Below are 21,814 nucleotides of genomic sequence, written 5' to 3'. Positions count from 1 at the left end.
TGAGCTGAAAGCATTTTCTTGCGATTACCTTATTGATGTTTGATCTGACTGCTTGTAGCTCTTTCACAGAAGGGATAAAAACGTTACAGTCAGTGAGACTGGAACTGAGAACCGTAACAGACGCTTTTTCACAGGTCAGCACGTTACCACAGAGCTGGCGAGGAGGTATGGGGCTTAGCTTCCTATTACGAGGCCAATAGTAACTAGAACTCGTAAACCGCTATTTGAAGGTCGAGATTAGTTGCGGTTTCCACCTGCAACGACTTTCCTGGGCTGAAAACCGTAAATTTTCAATCTTTTGTTACCCTTCAAGCGATAATAACTCAGATTATTCAATGGAAATGACACGTAAAATCAAGTGAACTTTGAGGCTTAATTCCGTGCACACCAGGAAGTAACTCGTCGATCACAGAGTTGCCAAACATACGTTGCCTTGTTGCCAAATCTCTGTTACAGTACCAGCAGGAAGAAGACGAACCGATGTGATCCTACAGCGGTCTGGGAAGTGACCATAGCTGGTGTCTCCAAGTCACAGCTGCTACGGCCTGGAATACGTAATGCGTCTGATTCGCTTTCTGTAACTAGGTTTAGGGACTGGAGCGTAGTTACTAATAATACTCAGAACTGACTGCAAACTGAGCATCATAAATCAGTAACTCTCATTGTTGTTTTTATATTTCTTTCGTAAGTGTACTCAAAACTAAGAAAGTCATTCACAGGCGTTTTCGTGCCTCGCCGATAGTCGAGCAAAACATACAAATAAAAATAAAAAAGAATGTGTGTGTGTGTGTGTGTTTGTGTGTGTGAGAGAGAGAGAGAGAGAGAGAGAGAAATAAAAAGCAATGAGAGAGAGTGTAAAAAATTGTTGTAAAGAAATTGAATCATGGTATTTAAAGAAATCTTTCATTAAAATGACACGTTCCACATCATTACGAAATGACGTATTCATGATCTATGGAACAAGAGTTAATCTAATCTAATCTAATCTAATCTAATCACATCATATTGATGATTAGCCATGAAGAGTCATGAATTACCGAAATTTTGGCCAATACCAGTAACCAAATCTAAACTTGAAAATAAAAGACGACAATTTTTGTAATAAACCGTGACTCCTATCAAGACCCTTTCATCCCTGTTATCTAACCACGAAAGATGTCTGATATACCTCCATTCTGAAGTAACAAAGTGTGCATGCATTTAAAGATGAAGTGCATGATGTGAAGTTCTGTGACGGAGATACGAACCCAACACGTAATCCGATTGTTAACTAAGAAAAATCAAATGTTACGTATCGGTTTTTCTTATGAGCCGCTAGGTGTCTGAATCTAAAATAAGGATACAAACTTTTGTGCCTAAGCGACAATCGAACTGCACACCTACCGTGCATCCACGAATATAGCTTAAGTATCAGTTGCTTACTCATGAACAGTAAGATGTGTGCGTGTTTGACCAGAAATAACGACACCTGTTGCGATTGTTGGAAACACATGAACAGACATTGAAATTGCGCGTTAATTTTCACTAGCAGGTGGGTGTGCACTTGATAAAGCTAGAAATGAAATTATGAATATTTTTGTATTGGATCAGGTTTCAGACCCACATACTTACCTTTGGAGACCTAGAGAAGATTGCAGTCTTGGGAAAAGGAACGAAATGACTGAACTATACTGTTCCGAGAGATTCAGATCCTCGAAAGAGGAGATACGAATTCGAATCACAGTCCAGCACCAAATTTTTAAACGTCTCTAGTTCAATCAAGTACAAGTAAAATAAGAGCCCTGTCCCTTTAAATGGCTATCGGTTCATCAAATAAAATAAAATTTTCTAATGTAAGTAAGCTTACTGGTGACTGTATTTCTGTTTACCATGACTTCCGCTGTGTCATTTCCCAACGTAAACCGGCTCTGCCCAGTTGGTAATGAAGGAACGTGATGTTTAATGCGGATTCTGGATTATAACGTCTTTATCTTGAGGTTACCAGAGGTAAAATAAATCTGTTTGTGCCTCTTAAAAGTAAATGCCTGAACCCACGCATTGCACCTGTGATAGCTCGTTCCACCATACCATTGTGGCCACATTACCCAGCCCCAAGAGTGTGCTGTAACGGATGATGTGCTTAGCTTACAAAATTAGTCACGGTGGAAAAAATGCGAGTCTATTAAATGGTCAAGTAGAAGCAAGCTTCTGACGCAGAGATTATGCTATTCTCATGTCAGCAGGATGTAAAGACTCTTCTAGGCATCATAGGCTGGATGTGAAGCCATTTTGATTTTTCACAAATTCAGCAAATTTCTTAGTTCGAGAAAATCCACTGTGAAGTGTGAAGTTGCCGGATAATTCGATTATTACTGTTATTATTACTATCATTTTATTCATAGCGCTGCTGGAACACGACCGTAGTCTCCAGGTAAAACGCGAGACCAGCTTATATGACGTCTGGCGACCGAAAGCACATATCGACAAAATATTTATCGCCCCTTTCCTCTCGGTGCTGAAGGTATGAGTGTAATTCAAGCGAATCTACAATATCATATTAGCTGGTCTCGCGTTTTACCTCAAGACTACGGTCGTAGTCAAGAGTAATGTACTAAGACTGGAGTCAAGACTTCCTCTGGGAAGTGCCGCAGTCTTCATGTTGCTAGATCGAGCATATTGCCAGACATAGAATTCTGAGAGGAGCACGACTGTATTGTCCACCTTACGTGAACGACTCGGCGGTCAATTTTTTGGTCTGAGACTGTATCTACAACACATATTGCACGCTGAAGACCCAGAAGAATTTTAAAAAAAAGTAGTTTATGAGAGCAACGTTAACCATAGCGTTCGAAGTATTCATAGTATTGTATACGTGTGTGTAAACGCCTTCCAATGACCACTCAAGAAAGACAAGGATACACAGTCTAGCTCCAATATTATAAATACGCCTCAGTTTGTGGATGAACTCAGACTTAGGTTGATAATCATTTTGAATATTTAGCAGTACTGTACCCATTGGTGTTAAACTCGTTTTCAACCAATGATTCCCACAGCTACAGGGATACTACTTGTGATACCTCTTAGACAAAATACTTAAGCAGTGTTATCAGACGAAAAGATCAACCAGACACAAACTGTGGGAAGTTTGTTTTACAACCTTCGTACCTGGATATTCAGCTTTTTCCTATTTGAGATATCTGTGAACGTTCCTTAAGACGATTTAAGCAGAAACTAAATTCCCTCAGCTTCGACAATGTTTAAAGAAATCGTCTTATTGGCACTAAATCGTGGTTTGTGAATTGTTTACCGGCTGTACTCTGCCGTATTTTGCCGGCTGGAAGGCAAAAGCTTACTGACAAATTTCACACAGAAATTACTGTTACAGTGTACTTATGGAGCCAAATGAGTGAACTGCGTATTTTCCTGTGAGAAAGAGCACTGGCAAACAGTCTTCGCTACATTAGGTTATTTAAACTGGTGTCACTCTCAGCTAGAATTTATGGTCAGCGACTAAGTGTAAGGTCAGCGTTTCGGATGCGAGTTGTGCGACTGTGAAATACTTTCCTACATTATAGAAGCGAATATTAAATTTGAACTAATATTGCGAAAATTTTGTACTTGGACAGCTTAGAATGAAAATACTTCTGTTTATTTCAAAGGGAAACAATAGATTTTCTAAAACACTGTCTGTCATACACAACTTGAAACAGGTCATGTCGACAAAATCATGTGGAAGAACTAACAGCAACGTATATCGGAAGGCAGTAAGATCTCTTGCCTTTTGGTTTGTCAGTACTCGGTAGCCATTTCTAGGCGAAAGTAACCGAAGAAAGGCAGTGCGTTTTTGTTACCAAGTAACGTCTTCGTCAATTACTTTAGTTTTAAAGTAATCTACGAGTAATTGCTGGTGTTTGATATTAACATGAAAAGGATTCCGTAGACAGGGAAAGAACCTGTTCTTGGGAAACTACATCTATAGTGACCAAAAGGCATTAAATGATGTTCAAGCACTTGTGTTCCAGCAGCGGTATGAATAAAATGATAGTAATAATAACAGTAATAATCGAATTATCCGGCAACTTCACACTTCACAGTGGATTTTCTCGAACTAAGAAATTTGCTGAATTTGTGAAAAATCAAAATGGCTTCACATCCAGCCTATGATGCCTAGAAGAGTCTTTACATCCTGCTGACATGAGAATAGCATAATCTCTGCGTCAGAAGCTTGCTTCTACTTGACCATTTAATAGACTCGCATTTTTTCCACCGTGACTAATTTTGTAAGCTAAGCACATCATCCGTTACAGCACACTCTTGGGGCTGGGTAATGTGGCCACAATGGTATGGTGGAACGAGCTATCACAGGTGCAATGCGTGGGTTCAGGCATTTACTTTTAAGAGGCACAAACAGATTTATTTTACCTCTGGTAACCTCAAGAGAAAGACGTTATAATCCAGAATCCGCATTAAACATCACGTTCCTTCATTACCAACTGGGCAGAGCCGGTTTACGTTGGGAAATGACACAGCGGAAGTCATGGTAAACAGAAATGGCTGGCTCTGAGTACTATGGGACTCAACTGCTGAGGTCATAAGTCCCCTAGAACTTAGAACTACTTAAACCTAACTAAACTAAGGACAACCCACACATCCATGCCCGAGGCAGGATTCGAACCTGCGACCGTAGCGGTCGCGCGGTTCCAGACTGTGGCGCCAGAACCGCTCGGCCACCAGCGGCCGGCTAAACAGAAATACAGTCGCCAGTAAGCTTACTTACATTAGAAAATTTTATTTTATTTGATGAACCGATAGCCATTTAAAGGGACAGGGCTCTTATTTTACTTGTACTTGATTGAACTAGAGACGTTTAAAAATTTGGTGCTGGACTGTGATTCGAATTCGTATCTCCTCTTTCGAGGATCTGAATCTCTCGGAACAGTATAGTTCAGTCATTTCGTTCCTTTTCCCAAGACTGCAATCTTCTCTAGGTCTCCTCCAAAGGTAAGTATGTGGGTCTGAAACCTGATCCAGTACAAAAATATTCATAATTTCATTTCTAGCTTTATCAAGTGCACAGCCACCTGCTAGTGAAAATTAACGCGCAGTTTCAATGTCTGTTCATGTGTTTCCAACAATCGCAACAGGTGTCGTTATTTCTGGCCAAACACGCACACATCTTACTGTTCATGAGTAAGCAACTGATACTTAAGCTATATTCGTGGATGCACGGTAGGTGTGCAGTTCGATTGTCGCTTAGGCACAAAAGTTTGTATCCTTATTTTAGATTCAGACACCTAGCGGCTCATAAGAAAAACCGATACGTAACATTTGATTTTTCTTAGTTAACAATCGGATTACGTGTTGGGTTCGTATCTCCGTCACAGAACTTCACATCATGCACTTCATCTTTAAATGCATGCACACTTTGTTACTTCAGAATGGAGGTATATCAGACATCTTTCGTGGTTAGATAACAGGGATGAAAGGGTCTTGATAGGAGTCACGGTTTATTACAAAAATTGTCGTCTTTTATTTTCAAGTTTAGATTTGGTTACTGGTATTCGCCAAAATTTCGGTAATTCATGACTCTTCATGGCTAATCATCAATATGATGTGATTAGATTAGATTAGATTAGATTAGATTAACTCTTGTTCTATAGATCATGAATACGACATTTCGTAATGATGTGGAACGTGTCATTTTAATGAAAGATTTCTTTAAATACCATGATTCAATTTCTTTACAACAATTTTTTACACTCTCTCTCATTGCTTTTTATTTATATCTCTCTCTCTCTCACACACACAAACACACACACACACACATTCTTTTTTATTTTTATTTGTATGTTGTGCTCGACTATCGGCGAGGCACGAAAACGCCTGTGAATGACTTTCTTAGTTTTGAGTACACTTACGAAAGAAATATAAAAACAACAATGAGAGTTACTGATTTATGATGCTCAGTTTGCAGTCAGTTCTGAGTATTATTAGTAACTACGCTCCAGTCCCTAAACCTAGTTACAGAAAGCGAATCAGACGCATTACGTATTCCAGGCCGTAGCAGCTGTGACTTGGAGACACCAGCTATGGTCACTTCCCAGACCGCTGTAGGATCACATCGGTTCGTCTTCTTCCTGCTGGTACTGTAACAGAGATTTGGCAACAAGGCAACGTATGTTTGGCAACTCTGTGATCGACGAGTTACTTCCTGGTGTGCACGGAATTAAGCCTCAAAGTTCACTTGATTTTACGTGTCATTTCCATTGAATAATCTGAGTTATTATCGCTTGAAGGGTAACAAAAGATTGAAAATTTACGGTTTTCAGCCCAGGAAAGTCGTTGCAGGTGGAAACCGCAACTAATCTCGACCTTCAAATAGCGGTTTACGAGTTCTAGTTACTATTGGCCTCGTAATAGGAAGCTAAGCCCCATACCTCCTCGCCAGCTCTGTGGTAACGTGCTGACCTGTGAAAAAGCGTCTGTTACGGTTCTCAGTTCCAGTCTCACTGACTGTAACGTTTTTATCCCTTCTGTGAAAGAGCTACAAGCAGTCAGATCAAACATCAATAAGGTAATCGCAAGAAAATGCTTTCAGCTCATAGTGCAATGTTGAAAAACATACAATGCTGCACAACAGGTAAGGCCTCTTTCCGCTGCTGACAAGCGAATTTTGGGTTTCTAGGAATACGTAACTATATTTATGAAATGCCACATTTGCATACCTCTTGAGTATGACACAGCATACCAATTAAACACAGACCCAATCAAAATCTAAGTGAGTAGTATTTTACTAATTCGTGTCGATAGAGGCATGCTTGTGTACAGATACTTTCGTCGTAAGGTTATCATGGTTAGTTTTATTTCATTTCTTATAATACAGTGCACAATTTTCGTAAGGTTTCCTTTAGTGTTGTTAAAACAATAGTAAACATGAGAGAGAAATTAATCATCAACGATATATGCGAATTCTCAGATGTTACCTATGACAGTCTGACAATGCACATGCAGTTTATTGATTACATGCATGTAGAAAACTTGTTCTGAGTTAAAGCTGTCAAACAAAGTTTGAAGAAGAATAAAATATCACTACCACACGACGGCTAATGTAGGAAATACTTTTCTGACATATTATGGCACGATGCGCTCTCCCTGCACATCTTCGAGATGCATCTGCTGCCTGCTGTCTATTAAACCTGAATAGAACAAAATGTCACAGTAGTTGGCCCTTTTTCCACATGCGACTACTTTGGGTTGAGAAGTGAAGGGAATTATGTTCAAAGTTCCATTAGATTGATACCTTCAGCAGAGAGCAGAATTGCGTTTTAAAAAATGTAGCACTGAATGTATTCGAACTCGCGACATCTTATCTATGCCAGAAGCTGACACGTAGCTACAGCAGCTCCAGAGCTCGGCAACTATTCCTCCAGAACTTTTGGATTCCACAGCACTGTGAGATTATGCATATGGCCAGGTCTTGACTTCTGAGAGACAAACAGTTACAGCTTTGCTTTTGGACTGAACGACGTTTTCTAGTAACAGATAGCGCAATAGAATAGCTCAAGTGGAAAGGAACACTTCGTATTTAAACTTCTGCATCCTACACTGTTGGCAGTTGTGTGTAGGTGGCAGTTACGTGATTTTATTTCTGTGATTATAAAATAGTCGAATGTATGCATTGGGTAGCCGAGGCAGCTAGTTCATGGTGATTCGGTCAACCAAGTAAATGAATTTACTGAACATGCTGCAAATTACTACAGGGAGCCTGTGTGTCAGAATTCTCATCCAGTGTGGCGCAACTGCGTTACGATAGAAAAATGACTCGCAGAGAAGAGGATTTCGTGGTCTGTTGGACGGATGGTAGGTTGTTATACCTATGGTCTGGGTTCGATTCCCACTTCCGTCCATGATTTTAGATAGGGAGAGACAGATTCCATTCTCTCCTGGCTACACCAAGTGAAGGAGATATAATGGCTGCGTGGTCTGAAAATTCACATTAAAGATGATATTCCTTCTTTACCAAGTAGACGGTAGGTTGAACCACAATAAAGTCTGGAGTGGCGACATGTAGAAACTCTATCACCAGTAACCTTTCTTATACTAGTTATTTATTTCAAGTGACGACACAAACGCTATGTATGGTCACAGGACCCTTATTCCATCTTTTATTTGAGCTTCTGTATGTTGATAAAATTGGTTCTAAACTGGGAATGCAACTCAGACCGCCCTTAACGCGGAATTTGATCCCTTCGTGGCAATACAGCTCGGCTACAATTTGTTGTTTGTTCAAAACTGCAGATTCCTCAACACCTTCACATATTACGCGTGAATGGGATCGAATCCTGGCCCGGCACTAAAGATTTAATTATGTATTATCAAGCTCTATCATGAGAACACCTATCTGCTGGTGGATAATAATTTTGATTTTTAATGTATTTTCATTCCTTGTCAACACTAACGATATCTGACGTTTTTAACTCCCAGTGAGACACAGAACTATTTGCGAGATGACTGTAAGTTCAAGATGCTATTCTGAGCAGCTGGTGGAGAAAAATTCGGTAGCTGACGTCTCTTTGTGTGTAGTCAACAACGATATGTGTGGGGCTCTATTCCCAGTGCGGGTTCCCGGGTTCGATTCCCGGCGGGGTCGGGGATTTTCTCTGCCTCGTGATGGCTGGGTGTTGTGTGCTGTCCTTAGGTTACTTAGGTTTAAGTAGTTCTAAGTTCTAGGGGACTTATGACCACAGCAGTTGAGTCCCATAGTGCTCAGAGCCATTTGAACCATTTTTCTATTCCCAGTGAGAGCTGAACTCTTCGTCATATTATTTCAGTTCGTCGTGTCATTTAATGTTCATACATATTCTCAACTAGCTGCTCGTGAATAACTTTAATTTTTAATGTCATTTTGTGTTAAATAGTTCAAATGGTTCAAATGGCTCTGAGCACTATGGGACTTAACTTCTAAGGTCATCAGTCCCCTAGAACTTAGAACTACTTAAACCTAACTAACCTAAGGACATCACTCACATCCATGCCCGAGGCAGGATTCGAACCTGCGACCGTAGCGGTCACACGGTTCCAGACTGAAGCGCCTAGAACCGCACGGCCACACCGGCCGACCCCCACCATCTGGTATCAATGCATTACCCTATCATCCATTATATACAATCATTTTCATAGTACACTTGATATTATAGATGAGTAGGACACAAGACAGGACATAGATAATGTCCGTTTGACGTCAACAGTGTGTAACATTTTACTTTTTTTTGAATAGGACAATGTTCCTCTCCAATAATTTTTAGATTAGTTACAATAAGCTTACGCTGCAAGAGAATTCGCTTGTATTTTTCAATATGTGGTCTGTTGTCGGTTTGAAGGCCTTCCATAACATCGGCAACGTAGTGCAACTCCACCGAGGGCTGTCTGGAGTAGGGTGGAGATAGCAATGTGAAAGTTGCGAGCTGTCGAAGACGTTCTTCATATTCCTAATGCGATTAGTACATCGTATACTCTTGACGACGTTTAGCACCTGTGCAGTCAGTCACCCAGTTTCAGAATTCATTTTCAGTAATCCTGCTAAATTCCCAAAATATTGTCTTTTTATATTGATGAGTAATATGGATAGTCGTCACGTTCATGTGCCGTCTACAACGCAAATTTAATGTTACTATCCTAGGAACTAACCTGCAATACGTTTTGTATTTCATAATCGGAACTATCTGCATTAACCGTCATCAGAGCAATGTCAGGAAACAGAATGCAGCAGTGCCTTGCTACCTACTTGAGGACCTGCTTGAGTAGTGTTCTAAGGAAAGGGTAGTTGCTGGTTCACATTATATTACACTAGCGAGAAGTACCGACTTTTCCTTTTCTCTGCAAACATCCAGAACTAAATGCAGTAACTAAATGCTAAGAATATATTTGCATTGTGCCAACTCAAAGATCAATAGATATGGATATAGATATAGATACAGATTTTTATATTTAAAGCCATTCTCGTTCTGCGTTGGAATAAACATCATTCATTATTTGCTTGTTCTTGTTACGATTGTTATTGTCATTCTCTCACTCGCAAGAGTTTTCGCATTCCTATTTGGTATCGATGCACATGAAGAGTGGCTATGAAAGAAGGGAATACTGAATGTTACGTCATGCAGAATACACTCATTTACTTCGGCTCCTCGTGATCTACGCTACAGGAGAAGTGAGATACATAAAGTTGACAGTGTGAGGACAGACCTGGTAGCACAACTGTGCAACTACACAGTGTTACCAGATAAAATGATGCTGCGGAATCGACAGTGTAGTACGGACTTTGCCACAGTAGCAGACAGCTGGTAATTTAGGACCATGACTGTGGATTACACTTTGGTCAGTGCTGGTTAGAGTGCTGCAACTGTAAATGGGAGGCTTTGTTTGATAGTCTTATGCTGATGCTGTCTGAATAAATTATGCCATTGGATACAAAGCGGTTTAGTTTTGAGACCTAACCCACGAGGGGGGAAGGCACAGTGGTCTGCTTCAGGAATTCCAAGCAATAAAACACAAAAAACAACCCAGGAAGGGAGACATGCATTTGAAATCTGTTCATCGTTACGGGGTCAAACAAGAGGGTAACATTACTGAAACAATGATCGGGCTACTTTATAATAGAGCATACAGATTTCAAGGAGGAAACGTATGAAGACGCAGACTTCCTCGTTATCAATATGTGCGGCATATCTTTCGTGTTAACGAAAGTAAATTCCCGCTTTACCTCTTCTTACGTGTCAAATGAAATGAATGCCATGAGGAACAGAATATTTGTTGACTGCGTCTCTTCTTGCTTCCATCCTTACCAACATATTTCTTCATTCTCGTGGTAATCATGACATTCTATGTGTATGCTGCAAAAGATTGCAAGTGGACGAATTCGACATCGAGGTGCAAAGCGTTATATTCAATTCGAATAAGCTTCCGGTGTATTTTTACTTCGTTTGTATTTTTAGATGATTATGAACGTTACGGAAAATTATCTCACATGCTTTATGTTAATGAGAAACATTGAATGATCCGTTTTGCTTTCCCTACGTTGAAATGATATAATGTCGGCGTCAACAGCCTTATTCCACGCCGGAAGCTGAAACTTGTATCATTCTGGATTAATGATAATTGAATGTCTCATATGTATACATAGCCCACAAGGCGACGTCAGAAACCATCAGGGGAGAACGCCGCATAAAAACCAAACGTGCGCGCGCGTCTCCACTCTGAAGAACCGTATCGGAGGATCACGGCAAGCATTTCGCTGAAGAGCTGCCTCGTCAGAGAGCCTAGAAATGACAGCGTCGTAGCAAGTATTTGTCAACACACTGATAGTGCATTTACTTCCGGGTGTAGGTCGGCGTTACCTCGCTAAATTCACTTGACATTCGTTTTCCACATCGAAGACTCGTACGATATAATCCACTGCAAGATGACACAATTAGAAAGTATATTTAATTTCTGGACTCCAAGGACGGCGTTCTTCACATAAGTAACACCTGTTTGTGTGTGCATTCGGGAGGACGACGGTGCAATCCCGCGCCCGGCCATCCTGATTTAGGTTTTCAATGATTTCCCTAAATCGCTTCAGGCAAATGCCGGGATGGTTCCTTAGGAAGGGCACGGCCAATTTCCTTCCCCATCCTTCCCTAATCCGAGCTTGTGCTCCGTCTCTAATGACATCGTTGTCGACGGGACGTTAAAACAGTAATCTCCACCTCCTCTGTTCGTGTGTTTAAGGTTGCGTTTTGAGGCTCAGGCAACATTGCAGTGACTATATTCCGCCTCTGGCCGCCAGTGTGTCGTTAGCTCAGAGGTTCCCTTGTGCGTTGCAGTGCTTGTACTATTAGACATAGCAGTTCGAATCACGGTAGAAGCCGCTGACTACAACTTTTTATTTTCCATTTTAATTAATGGAGTTGCAAACTGCTAGTAAAAATTTCTTATGCGAAATCTGAAGAATGCCTTTAAACATCAATCTTCGTCCGATTTCGACTTAGTAAATTAAGTTAATATCATGGATTTCACTGTAAAATAGACTCTGAAAAGATTCAAACCGACTGTCAACGATATAAATTTGAGCTTTGTTCGTCATATAGGTCTAACATGTCAGAAGGTTGTTTATGAAGTGCACATGTTCATTAATGTAGTTCCCTTCTTCTAAATTTTTGCAATAGCATTTAACTGTAGACGTTTTCTAACACCGGCGTTAGCAATTCCTTTCCGTTCTCTGAAACCTTCAAAACGACAAGTTTTTCTGGTTTAAATCTGATGACCTTAACTATCACTTCCGATCAACAATAAATACTTCATGAACCCATACATGGAACTCCAAATGTGCAGTGTTCCTGCACTGCTACAGAGCATGCATTGCAAGGTATTCACACAGTTTATCGCATAGACTTACCATAAGGAATGAAACAAGAACTGTAATACACTTTACACCACAGACGCTCACTCTGGCTTGACGAAAACATCCAAACATTGACCAAAAGTTGCACAAATAATTGAGTTTGAAAGGAAAAGAAACGAGGTATGAAGCATTTATAAATTCATCGAATGTAGTGAGGTGGTTTAATTTCGTCCCAGTCTATAAAATTAATTTCGGGCCATACTCAGCTCTTGCCGATTAATGTAATATAATACCCGCCTACTAATCAGGGCGTCTGTCTCCGTTGCTTTTGAGCGTGAATGGAAATTGTAGAAATTTTCTGTGGAGCAACATTTAATAATAAAGCGTTTTAAATCATCAAAAGCGATGAGCGGTAGCAGGCGCTTTCGATAAAGAACGGGGGAGTGCAGCGCCGCTGCTGTCGCCACGGCCGCTGCCAGTAGCCAGCAAATGGATCCCGGAGCTTTGCCGCATACGGCGTCCAGAGGAGGACAGTCTGCAGGAAATCTGCCGCAAAATCGTTACTGGATAAAATTTTGATATCGGTGTGTCACAAAGCGAAATAGATTGAATCTGCGCTACCATTACATTCACGTCTTCAGCATTCAGACAGAAGAGGCTATAAAAATATTTTATGCCAGCTGCCCTCGATCCACTGACATTATGAACAGAAACAACGCACGCTACCGCTAGACCACAGGCGTAATCAGCCTAGAGTTTCTCTATCATGGGACAAGTTTTCCTCCAGGAAGTGCCGCAGTCTACAGTGTTGCCAGATTGTGCAGATAACCGGACTTAGAGAATTAGCGAGTTGGCCAATTTTTTTGTCCCATGTCGCGATCGGCGCGGACTTAGCCTCTGAAGCGGCCGGCCGCCGGTCAAGTTTTATGTCAAAGAGTGTACATCTCGTGAAATAGCCACGACAGTTCAATAAAGGAAGTTGGAGCTCACGCGGATACTTAGTGACAATTGTTCTTCACTTGCACTCCTCTCGAACGGTAACAGAAATGGGAGAAATAATAGTGGCACACGAGATATAGTAGTCTTAAGAAGAATAGATGGAGATGTCAACTTCCTTGGCTGGCTCCATCCACAGGCGTCTCACCTTCAGCATGCGCTGGATATGACAGAACGGAGTCTGGCCCAGTTTCCAACTACAACGAGAAACCTTCTGTACTGTGATGTAGAGCCTTCTAGAAATATTCATACAGTATACAAAATGAAGCAAATGAAAATTCATTTAGCCGGCCGCGGTGGCCGAGCGGTTCTAGGCGCCCAGTCCGGAACCGCGCGACTGCTACGGTCGCGGGTTCGAATCCTGTCTCGGGCATGGATGTGTGTGATGTCCTTAGGTTTAAGTAGTTCTAAGTTCTAGGGGACTAATGACCACAGCTGTTAAGTCCCATAGTGCTCAGAGCCATTTGAACCGTTTTGAAAATTCATTTGTCCCGAGATTTAGCTTAAAACTAATCCCTTTTTATTTACCACGAGTCAGGTTAGTGTTGAAACATATGGAGGACAATAGTAGCCTGATGTTACGTCGAGACCAGAGTAGGGGATGCGGAATAAAGCAAAACTTTCCAAATAACCATAGGTCGAAAATCCATCGTTGTGTAGTTACTCAGTGGTGTGCTTGCGGAACTTTCCAAATAACCATAGGTCGAAAATCCATCGTTGTGTAGTTAGTCAGTGGTGTGCTTGCGGAAGTTGTTAGGTACCGAACATGTTTAGTTTGTCTAGAAGTGCTGTTTTGTCTGAATCAGCTATTGCTGTGTTATACTGTGGTTATTGTGCTCTGCTGCACTGACTGATATCGTGTACGTGTTAGAATAAAAATTCATTCATACTTTCTGTACATTAGCAAAAACTAAAACATGTTGTCTTTAGCTTTCATTATTAACAACATTACAGCTAACAGTACCACACGTTGACTATTTGACAGCAGTGCTGTTTCGATGACACAGCTTATAATCTTTACAACTTTATGGCATTACGGTACTTATAGTGTAACTGATTTAATATTGAAGCTTTAAACAGCAAACATCACAGAAAATTCGCGTCTAATAAAACCAGCCTGTGATAGGAATTGAAAGGTATCCTAGCATCAACTGTCCTGCTACAACTATTAGGGAAATGTCGAATATCATCAGACAAATAATTATTTCAAAATTATTGTTTTTTCTGGAGGCTGTATTGGAATATTCTTTACACTAAATAATACTATGACAAGTTACTTGAAAGAATTATAAAATTCAGTGCCATAATAAAATACGTTCGTTGATTCTTTTATATTTTTCTACCCCTTACATTTTGTACTGTTAACCTTTTAGAAGGTTGAACTGACATGAAATTTGGATGTGTAAAAAGTAATTTGTGGTTCAAAAGCGTTTTAATTGGAACTTAAACTGTTATAAACATGAAACTGAAATAAATACAAGTTAAACATCTCAGAAATAAGTTTTGACGTTGGGAATATATTGACTCAACTAAATAAATGTTCATAATAAAATCATTTAAGTTAAAGTCTCGAACAGAATAGCCCTAAATGAAAATCGTGACTAAACTGTCTCAGAAAAAACTTGTTATTTCGGAAAATAAGTTTCATGGTCAGATTTTAGTTACCCTGTAAATCTCCAAGTCTATCACCTAACGTATTTCATGGAAATAAATATTTTTCACTCCTTTCCTTGACTGTCATTTCAAGAAGACTGACTTTTTATAATTCTTCCTCCTAGTTATTATCATCCTATTCATGTGGTGAATCCTCCATTTCTATTTACTAAAGACAAAAAAAAAAAATTAATTTTTATGTTATCTGTTTTTGACTCACCATGAAGGAATTATCCGAATAGGGCGGAAATCGGTAGATGTGTTGAACATGTACAGACAAGGAAATGATTACAATTTTACAAAAATTGGGTGATTTATTCAAGAGAAATAGTTTCCAGAGCTTCACAAACTGAGCAAGTCAACAACGCAGTGGCCCAACTCTGGTCCTCATGAAAGCAGTTATTCGGCTCGGCAATGCTTGATAGAGTTGTCGGATGCCCTCCTGAGGAATATCGTGCCAAGTTCTGTTCAATTGGCGCGTTAGATCGTCGAAATCCCGAGCTGATTGGAGAGCCCTGCCCATAATGCTCCGAACGTTTCCAATTGGGGAGAGATCCTGCGACCTTGCTGGCCAAGGTAGCGTTCGGCAATTACGAAGAAAAGCAGTAGAAAGTCTCGTCGTATGCGGGCGGGCATTATCTTGCTGAAATGTATGTCCAGGATGGCTTGCCATGTAGGGCAATGAAACGTGGCGTATAATGTCGTCGGCGATCCGCTGTGCTGTTAAGGGTGCCGCGGATGACAACCAAAGGAGTCCTGCTATGAAATGAAGTGGCAACCTATACCATCAGTCCTGGCTGTCGGGCCGTATAGTGAGCGACGCTGACGTTTGTATCCCACCACTGTCTGGCCTTAAATCTGTCGGCCTAAATCTTATTGTGCTTGGGAGTGAGGGAGCTTCTGTAAGCTTATCGTGAGTTTTTATCGTGACATTTCATGCGGACACTTCGAAATCATTCATAATGGAATGCGTTTCCCTTAGTCACTACTGTACTTGTTTACTCTAATGTCACCGCGTGTTTATCTTTTAATTAATTTATTTTTTCAATTTATTGGTTTTCTTGACTTGTCCATTCAGTCATCTCAATAGTAAAATGTCAATTATGACGCAACACTTTGTCCCCGAGCCGAGAAAATTCGCGTTCCGGCCGGGAATCAACGAGCGTTTATGATAACGGTTCGGGAGGCCAAGTGCAACAGTGTCGTGGTCTGGTGATATTTTAAGCGAAGTATATTCGTATACACTGTTTACGTGTGAAAAGTGTACACGATAACGATTTGGTGCGATACATGTTAAAGTTGATGTTGTTGTTGTGGTCTTCAGTCCTGAGACTGGTTTGATGCAGCTCTCCATGCTACTCTATCCTGTGCAAGCTTCTTCATCTCCCAGTACCTACTGGAACCAACATCCTTCTGAATCTGCTTAGTGTATTCATCTCTTGGTCTCCCTCTACGATTTTTACCCTCCACGCTGCCCTCCAATGCTAAATTTGTGATCCCTTGATGCCTCAAAACATGTCCTACCAAGCGATCCCTTCTTCTAGTCAAGTTGTGCCACAAACTTCTCTTCTCCCCAATCCTATTCAATACCGCCTCATTAGTTACGTGATCTACCCATCTTATCTTCAGCATTCTTCTGTAGCACCACATCTCGAAAGCTTCCATTCTCTTCTTGTCCAAACTAGTTATCGTCCATGTTTCACTTCCATACATGGCTACACTCCATACAAATACTTTCAGAAATGACTTCCTGACACTTAAATCTATACTTGATGTTAACAAATTTCTCTTCTTGAGAAACGTTTTCCTTGCCATTGCCAGTCTACATTTTATATCCTCTCTACTTCGACCATCATTAGTTATTTTACTCCCTAAATAGCAAAACTCCTTTACTACTTTAAGTGTCTCATTTCCTAGTTTAATCCCCTCAGCATCACCCGATTTAATTTGACTACATTCCATTATCCTCGTTTTGCTTTTGTTGATGTTCATCTTATATCCCCCTTTCAAGACACTGTCCATTCCGTTCAACTGCTCTTCCAAGTCCTTTGCTGTCTCTGACAGAATTACAATGTCATCGGCGAACCTCAAAGTTTTTATTTCTTCTCCATGGATTTTAATACCTACTCCGAATTTTTCTTTTGTTTCCTTTACTGCTTGCTCAATATACAGATTGAATAACATCGGGGAGAGGCTACAACCCTGTCTCACTCCTTTCCCAACCACTGCTTCCCTTTCATGCCCCTCGACTCTTATAACTGCCATCTGGTTTCTGTACAAATTGTAAATAGCCTTTCGCTCCCTGTATTTTACCCCTGCCACCTTCAGAATTTGAAAGAGAGTATTCCAGTTAACGTTGTCAAAAGCTTTCTCTAAGTCTACAAATGCTAGAAATGTAGGTTTGCCTTTCCTTAATCTAGCTTCTAAGATAAGTTGTAGGGTCAGTATTGACTCACGTGTTCCAATATTTCTACGGAATCCAAACTGATCTTCCCCGAGGTCCGCTTCTACCAGTTTTTCCATTCGTCTGTAAAGAATTCGCGTTAGTATTTTGCAGCTGTGACTTATTAAACTGATAGTTCGGTAATTTTCACATCTGTCAACACCTGCTTTCTTTGGTATTGGAATTATTATATTCTTCTTGAAGTCTGAGGGTATTTCGCCTGTCTCATACATCTTGCTCACCAGATGGTAGAGTTTTGTCATGACTGGCTCTCCCAAGGCCATCAGTAGTTCTAATGGAATGTTGTCTACTCCCGGGGCCTTGTTTCGACTCAGGTCTTTCAGTGCTCTGTCAAACTCTTCACGCAGTATCTTATCTCCCATTTCATCTTCATCTACATCCTCTTCCATTTCCATAATATTGTCCTCAAGTACATCGCCCTTGTATAAACCCTCTATATACTCCTTCCACCTTTCTGCCTTCCCTTCTTTGCTTAGAACTGGGTTGCCATCTGCGCTCTTGATATTCATACAAGTGGTTCTCTTCTCTCCAAAGGTCTCTTTAATTTTCCTGTAGGCAGTATCTATCTTACCCCTAGTGAGACAAGCCTCTACATCCTTACATTTGTCCTCTAGCCATCCCTGCTTAGCCATTTTGCACTTCCTGTCGATCTCATTTTTGAGACGTTTGTATTCCCTTTTGCCTGCTTCATTTACTGCATTTTTATATTTTCTCCTTTCATCAATTAAATTCAATATTTCTTCTGTTACCCAAGGATTTCTATTAGCCCTCGTCTTTTTACCTACTTGATCCTCTGCTGCCTTCACTACTTCATCCCTCAGAGCTACCCATTCTTCTTCTACTGTATTTCTTTCCCCCATTCCTGTCAATTGTTCCCTTATGCTCTCCCTGAAACTCTCTACAACTTCTGGTTCTTTCAGTTTATCCAGGTCCCATCTCCTTAAATTCCCACCTTTTTGCAGTTTCTTCAGTTTCAATCTGCAGTTCATAACCAATAGATTGTGGTCAGAATCCACATCTGCCCCTGGAAATGTCTTACAATTTAAAACCTGGTTCCTAAATCTCTGTCTTACCATTATATAATCTATCTGATACCTATTAGTATCTCCAGGATTCTTCCAGGTATACAACCTTCTTTTATGATTCTTGAACCAAGTGTTAGCTATGATTAAGTTATGCTCTGTGCAAAATTCTACTAGGCGGCTTCCTCTTTCATTTCTTCCCCCCAATCCATATTCACCTACTATGTTTCCTTCTCTCCCTTTTCCTACTGACGAATTCCAGTCACCCATCACTATTAAATTTTCGTCTCCCTTCACTACCTGAATAATTTCTTTTATCTCGTCATACATTTCATCAATTTCTTCATCATCTGCAGAGCTAGTTGGCATATAAACTTGTACTACTGTAGTAGGCATGGGCTTTGTGTCTATCTTGGCCACAATAATGCGTTCACTATGCTGTTTGTAGTAGCTAACCCGCACTCCTATTTTTTTATTCATTATTAAACCTACTCCTGCATTACCCCTATTTGATTTTGTATTTATAACCCTGTAATCACCTGACCAAAAGTCTTGTTCCTCCTGCCACCGAACTTCACTAATTCCCACTATATCTAACTTTAACCTATCCATTTCCCTTTTTAAATTTTCTAACCTTCCTGCCCGATTAAGGGATCTGACATTCCACGCTCCGATCCGTAGAATGCCAGTTTTCTTTCTCCTGATAAGGACGTCCTCTTGAGTAGTCCCCGCCCGGAGATCCGAATGGGGGACTATTTTACCTCCGGAATATTTTACCCAAGAGGACGCCATCATCATTTAATCATACAGTAAAGCTGCATGTCCTCGGGAAAAATTACGGCTGTAGTTTCCCCTTGCTTTCAGCCGTTCGCAGTACCAGCACAGCAAGGCCGTTTTGGTTAATGTTACAAGGCCAGATCAGTTAATCATCCAGACTGTTGCCCCTGCAACTACTGAAAAGGCTGCTGCCCCTCTTCTGGAAACACATGTTTGTCTGGCCTCTCAACAGATACCCCTCCGTTGTGGTTGCACCTACGGTACGGCCATCTGTATCGCTGAGGCACGCAAGCCTCCCCACCAACGGCAAGGTCCATGGTTAAAATACGTTGATACAACGGTGAAGTGTGTATATATCAGAATATTTTTGGATTCTGACATGCACTGAAGCACCGTTATGCCACTTGTTGACTATACGACCGAAACTGCAATATTGCAGATAAACACACATATCAAAAAAAGTTTTGCATCACCTCGGTTAAGAGAGTTCCGGAACATGTACAGAAAATAGGAATAGAGATCAACATAAACATCATTTCTGCCCTTTTTATTGCTCATGAGAACCTCACACTGCATGTTGCACCACCATACAGCGAGATCTTCAGAGGTGGTGGTCCAGATTGCTGTACACACCAGTAGCTCTAATACCCAGTAGCACGTCCTCTTGCATTGATGGATGCCTGTATTCGTCGTGGCAAACTATCCACAAGTTCATCAAGGCACTGCTGATCCAGATTGTCCCACTCGTCAACGGCGATTCGGTGTGGATCCCTCAGAGTGGTTGGTGGCCCACGAGGTGCATAAAAACAGCCCTTTTCAATCTATCCCAGGCATGTTCGATGTGGTTCATGTCTGGAGAACATGTTGGCCACTCTAGTCGAGCGATATCGTTATCCTGAAAGAAGTCATTCAGAAGATGTACACGATGGGGGCGCGAATTGTCGTCCATGTCGTCCATGCCCCGCCAATATGCTGCCCACATGGTCGCACTATCGGTCGTAGGATGGCATTCACGTATCGTACAGCCATTACGGCGCCTTCCATGACCACCAACGGCATACGTCGGCCCCACATAATGCCACCCCAAAACATCAGGGAACCTCCACATTGCTGCAGTCGCTGGAGAGTGTGTCTAAGGCGTTCAGCCTGATCGGGTTGCCTCCAAACACGTCTCCGACGATTGTCTTATTGAAGGCATATGCGACACTCATCGGTGAAGAGAACGTGATGCCAATTCTGCCCGATCCATTCAGCATGTTGTTGGGTCCATCTGTACCACGCTGCATGGTGTCGTGGTTGCAAAGATGGATCTCACCATGGACCTCAGGACTGAAGTTGCCCATCATGCAGCCTATTGCGCACAGTTTGAGTCGTAACACCACGTCCTGCGGCTGCTCGAAAAGCATTATTCAACATGGTGGCGTTGCTGTCAGGGTTCCTCCGAGCAATGATCCGTAGTGAAGTGTTGGCAGGAGAGCCAACACCGTGTTGCTAGAGGAGGCCGAAATGCACGCGTTTAATCACACGCAGACTGGCGTGAGGTCTGGAACAGGTCAGAGAAATAAGACTAGCAAATAAAGTACGTAGTTGATGTAATACTTAACTTTAATCCACAATTGGTGAGCATCTCTCGTTACTGTACATGCTTCACAATATGAATTATCAAATGCTATGGCGCCTTGCTAGGTCGTAGCAAATGACGTAGCTGAAGGCTATGCTAACTATCGTCTCGGCAAATGAGAGCGTAATTGTCAGTGTAGCTTCGCTAGCAAAGTCGGCTGTACAACTGGGGCGAGTGCCAGGACGTCTCTCTAGACCTACCGTGTGGTGGCGCTCGGTCTGCAATCACTGACAGTGGCGACACGCGGGTCCGACGTATACTAGCGGACCGCGGCCGATTTAAAGGCTACCACCTAGCAAGTGTGGTGTCTGGCGGTGACACCACACGTAGGTAGCGGTCATCTACTGCAGTAGTAGCCCTTGGGCGGCCTGAGCGAGGCATGTCATAGACAGTTCCTGTCTCTCTGTATCTTCTTCATGTCCGAACAACATCGCTTTGGTTCACTCCAAGACGCCTGGACTCTTCCCTTATTGAGAGCGCTTTCTGGCACAAAGTAACAATGCGGACGCGGTCGAACCGCAGTACTGACCGTCTAGGCATGGTTGAACTACAGACAACACGAGCCGTGTACCTCCTTCCTGGTGGAATGGCTGGAACTGATCGGCTGTCAGATCTCCTCCGTCTAATAGGCGCACATCATGCATGTTTGTTTACATCTTTGGGCGGTTTTAGTGATATCTCTGAACAGTCAAAGGGACTGTGTCTGATATACAATACCCACAGTCAACGTCTATCTTCAGGAGTTCTGGTAACTGGGGTCATGCAAAACTTTTTTGAGGTGTGTAGCTTTTACACTCAAGAGCCACTATGATGGCCTTTACAGAAGTTGTGAACTCGAACTACGAGAAACTAAGATATGATTATTTGAAAAATGTTGTTCCGTTAGATGTTCCCTACCCTGTTCTGGCCATATTATCTGTTTC

At 41.6% G+C, this 21,814-nt stretch overlaps 1 protein-coding gene across 1 annotated transcript in view; it reads right to left on the bottom strand.

Annotated features, from left to right (window-relative positions):
* LOC126249347 (Golgi-associated plant pathogenesis-related protein 1-like) overlaps nucleotides 1-21,814 on the bottom strand; it is a 124,473-nt gene that overhangs the window by 77,027 nt on the left and 25,632 nt on the right. The gene's annotated exons all lie outside the window — the stretch shown is intronic.

The sequence above is a fragment of the Schistocerca nitens genome, chromosome 3, assembly GCF_023898315.1.
Source record: "Schistocerca nitens isolate TAMUIC-IGC-003100 chromosome 3, iqSchNite1.1, whole genome shotgun sequence".
Classification (NCBI taxonomy): domain Eukaryota; kingdom Metazoa; phylum Arthropoda; class Insecta; order Orthoptera; family Acrididae; genus Schistocerca; species Schistocerca nitens.
Note: the sequence above shows the minus strand (reverse complement) of the source record. Positions and strands in the feature narration are given on the sequence as shown.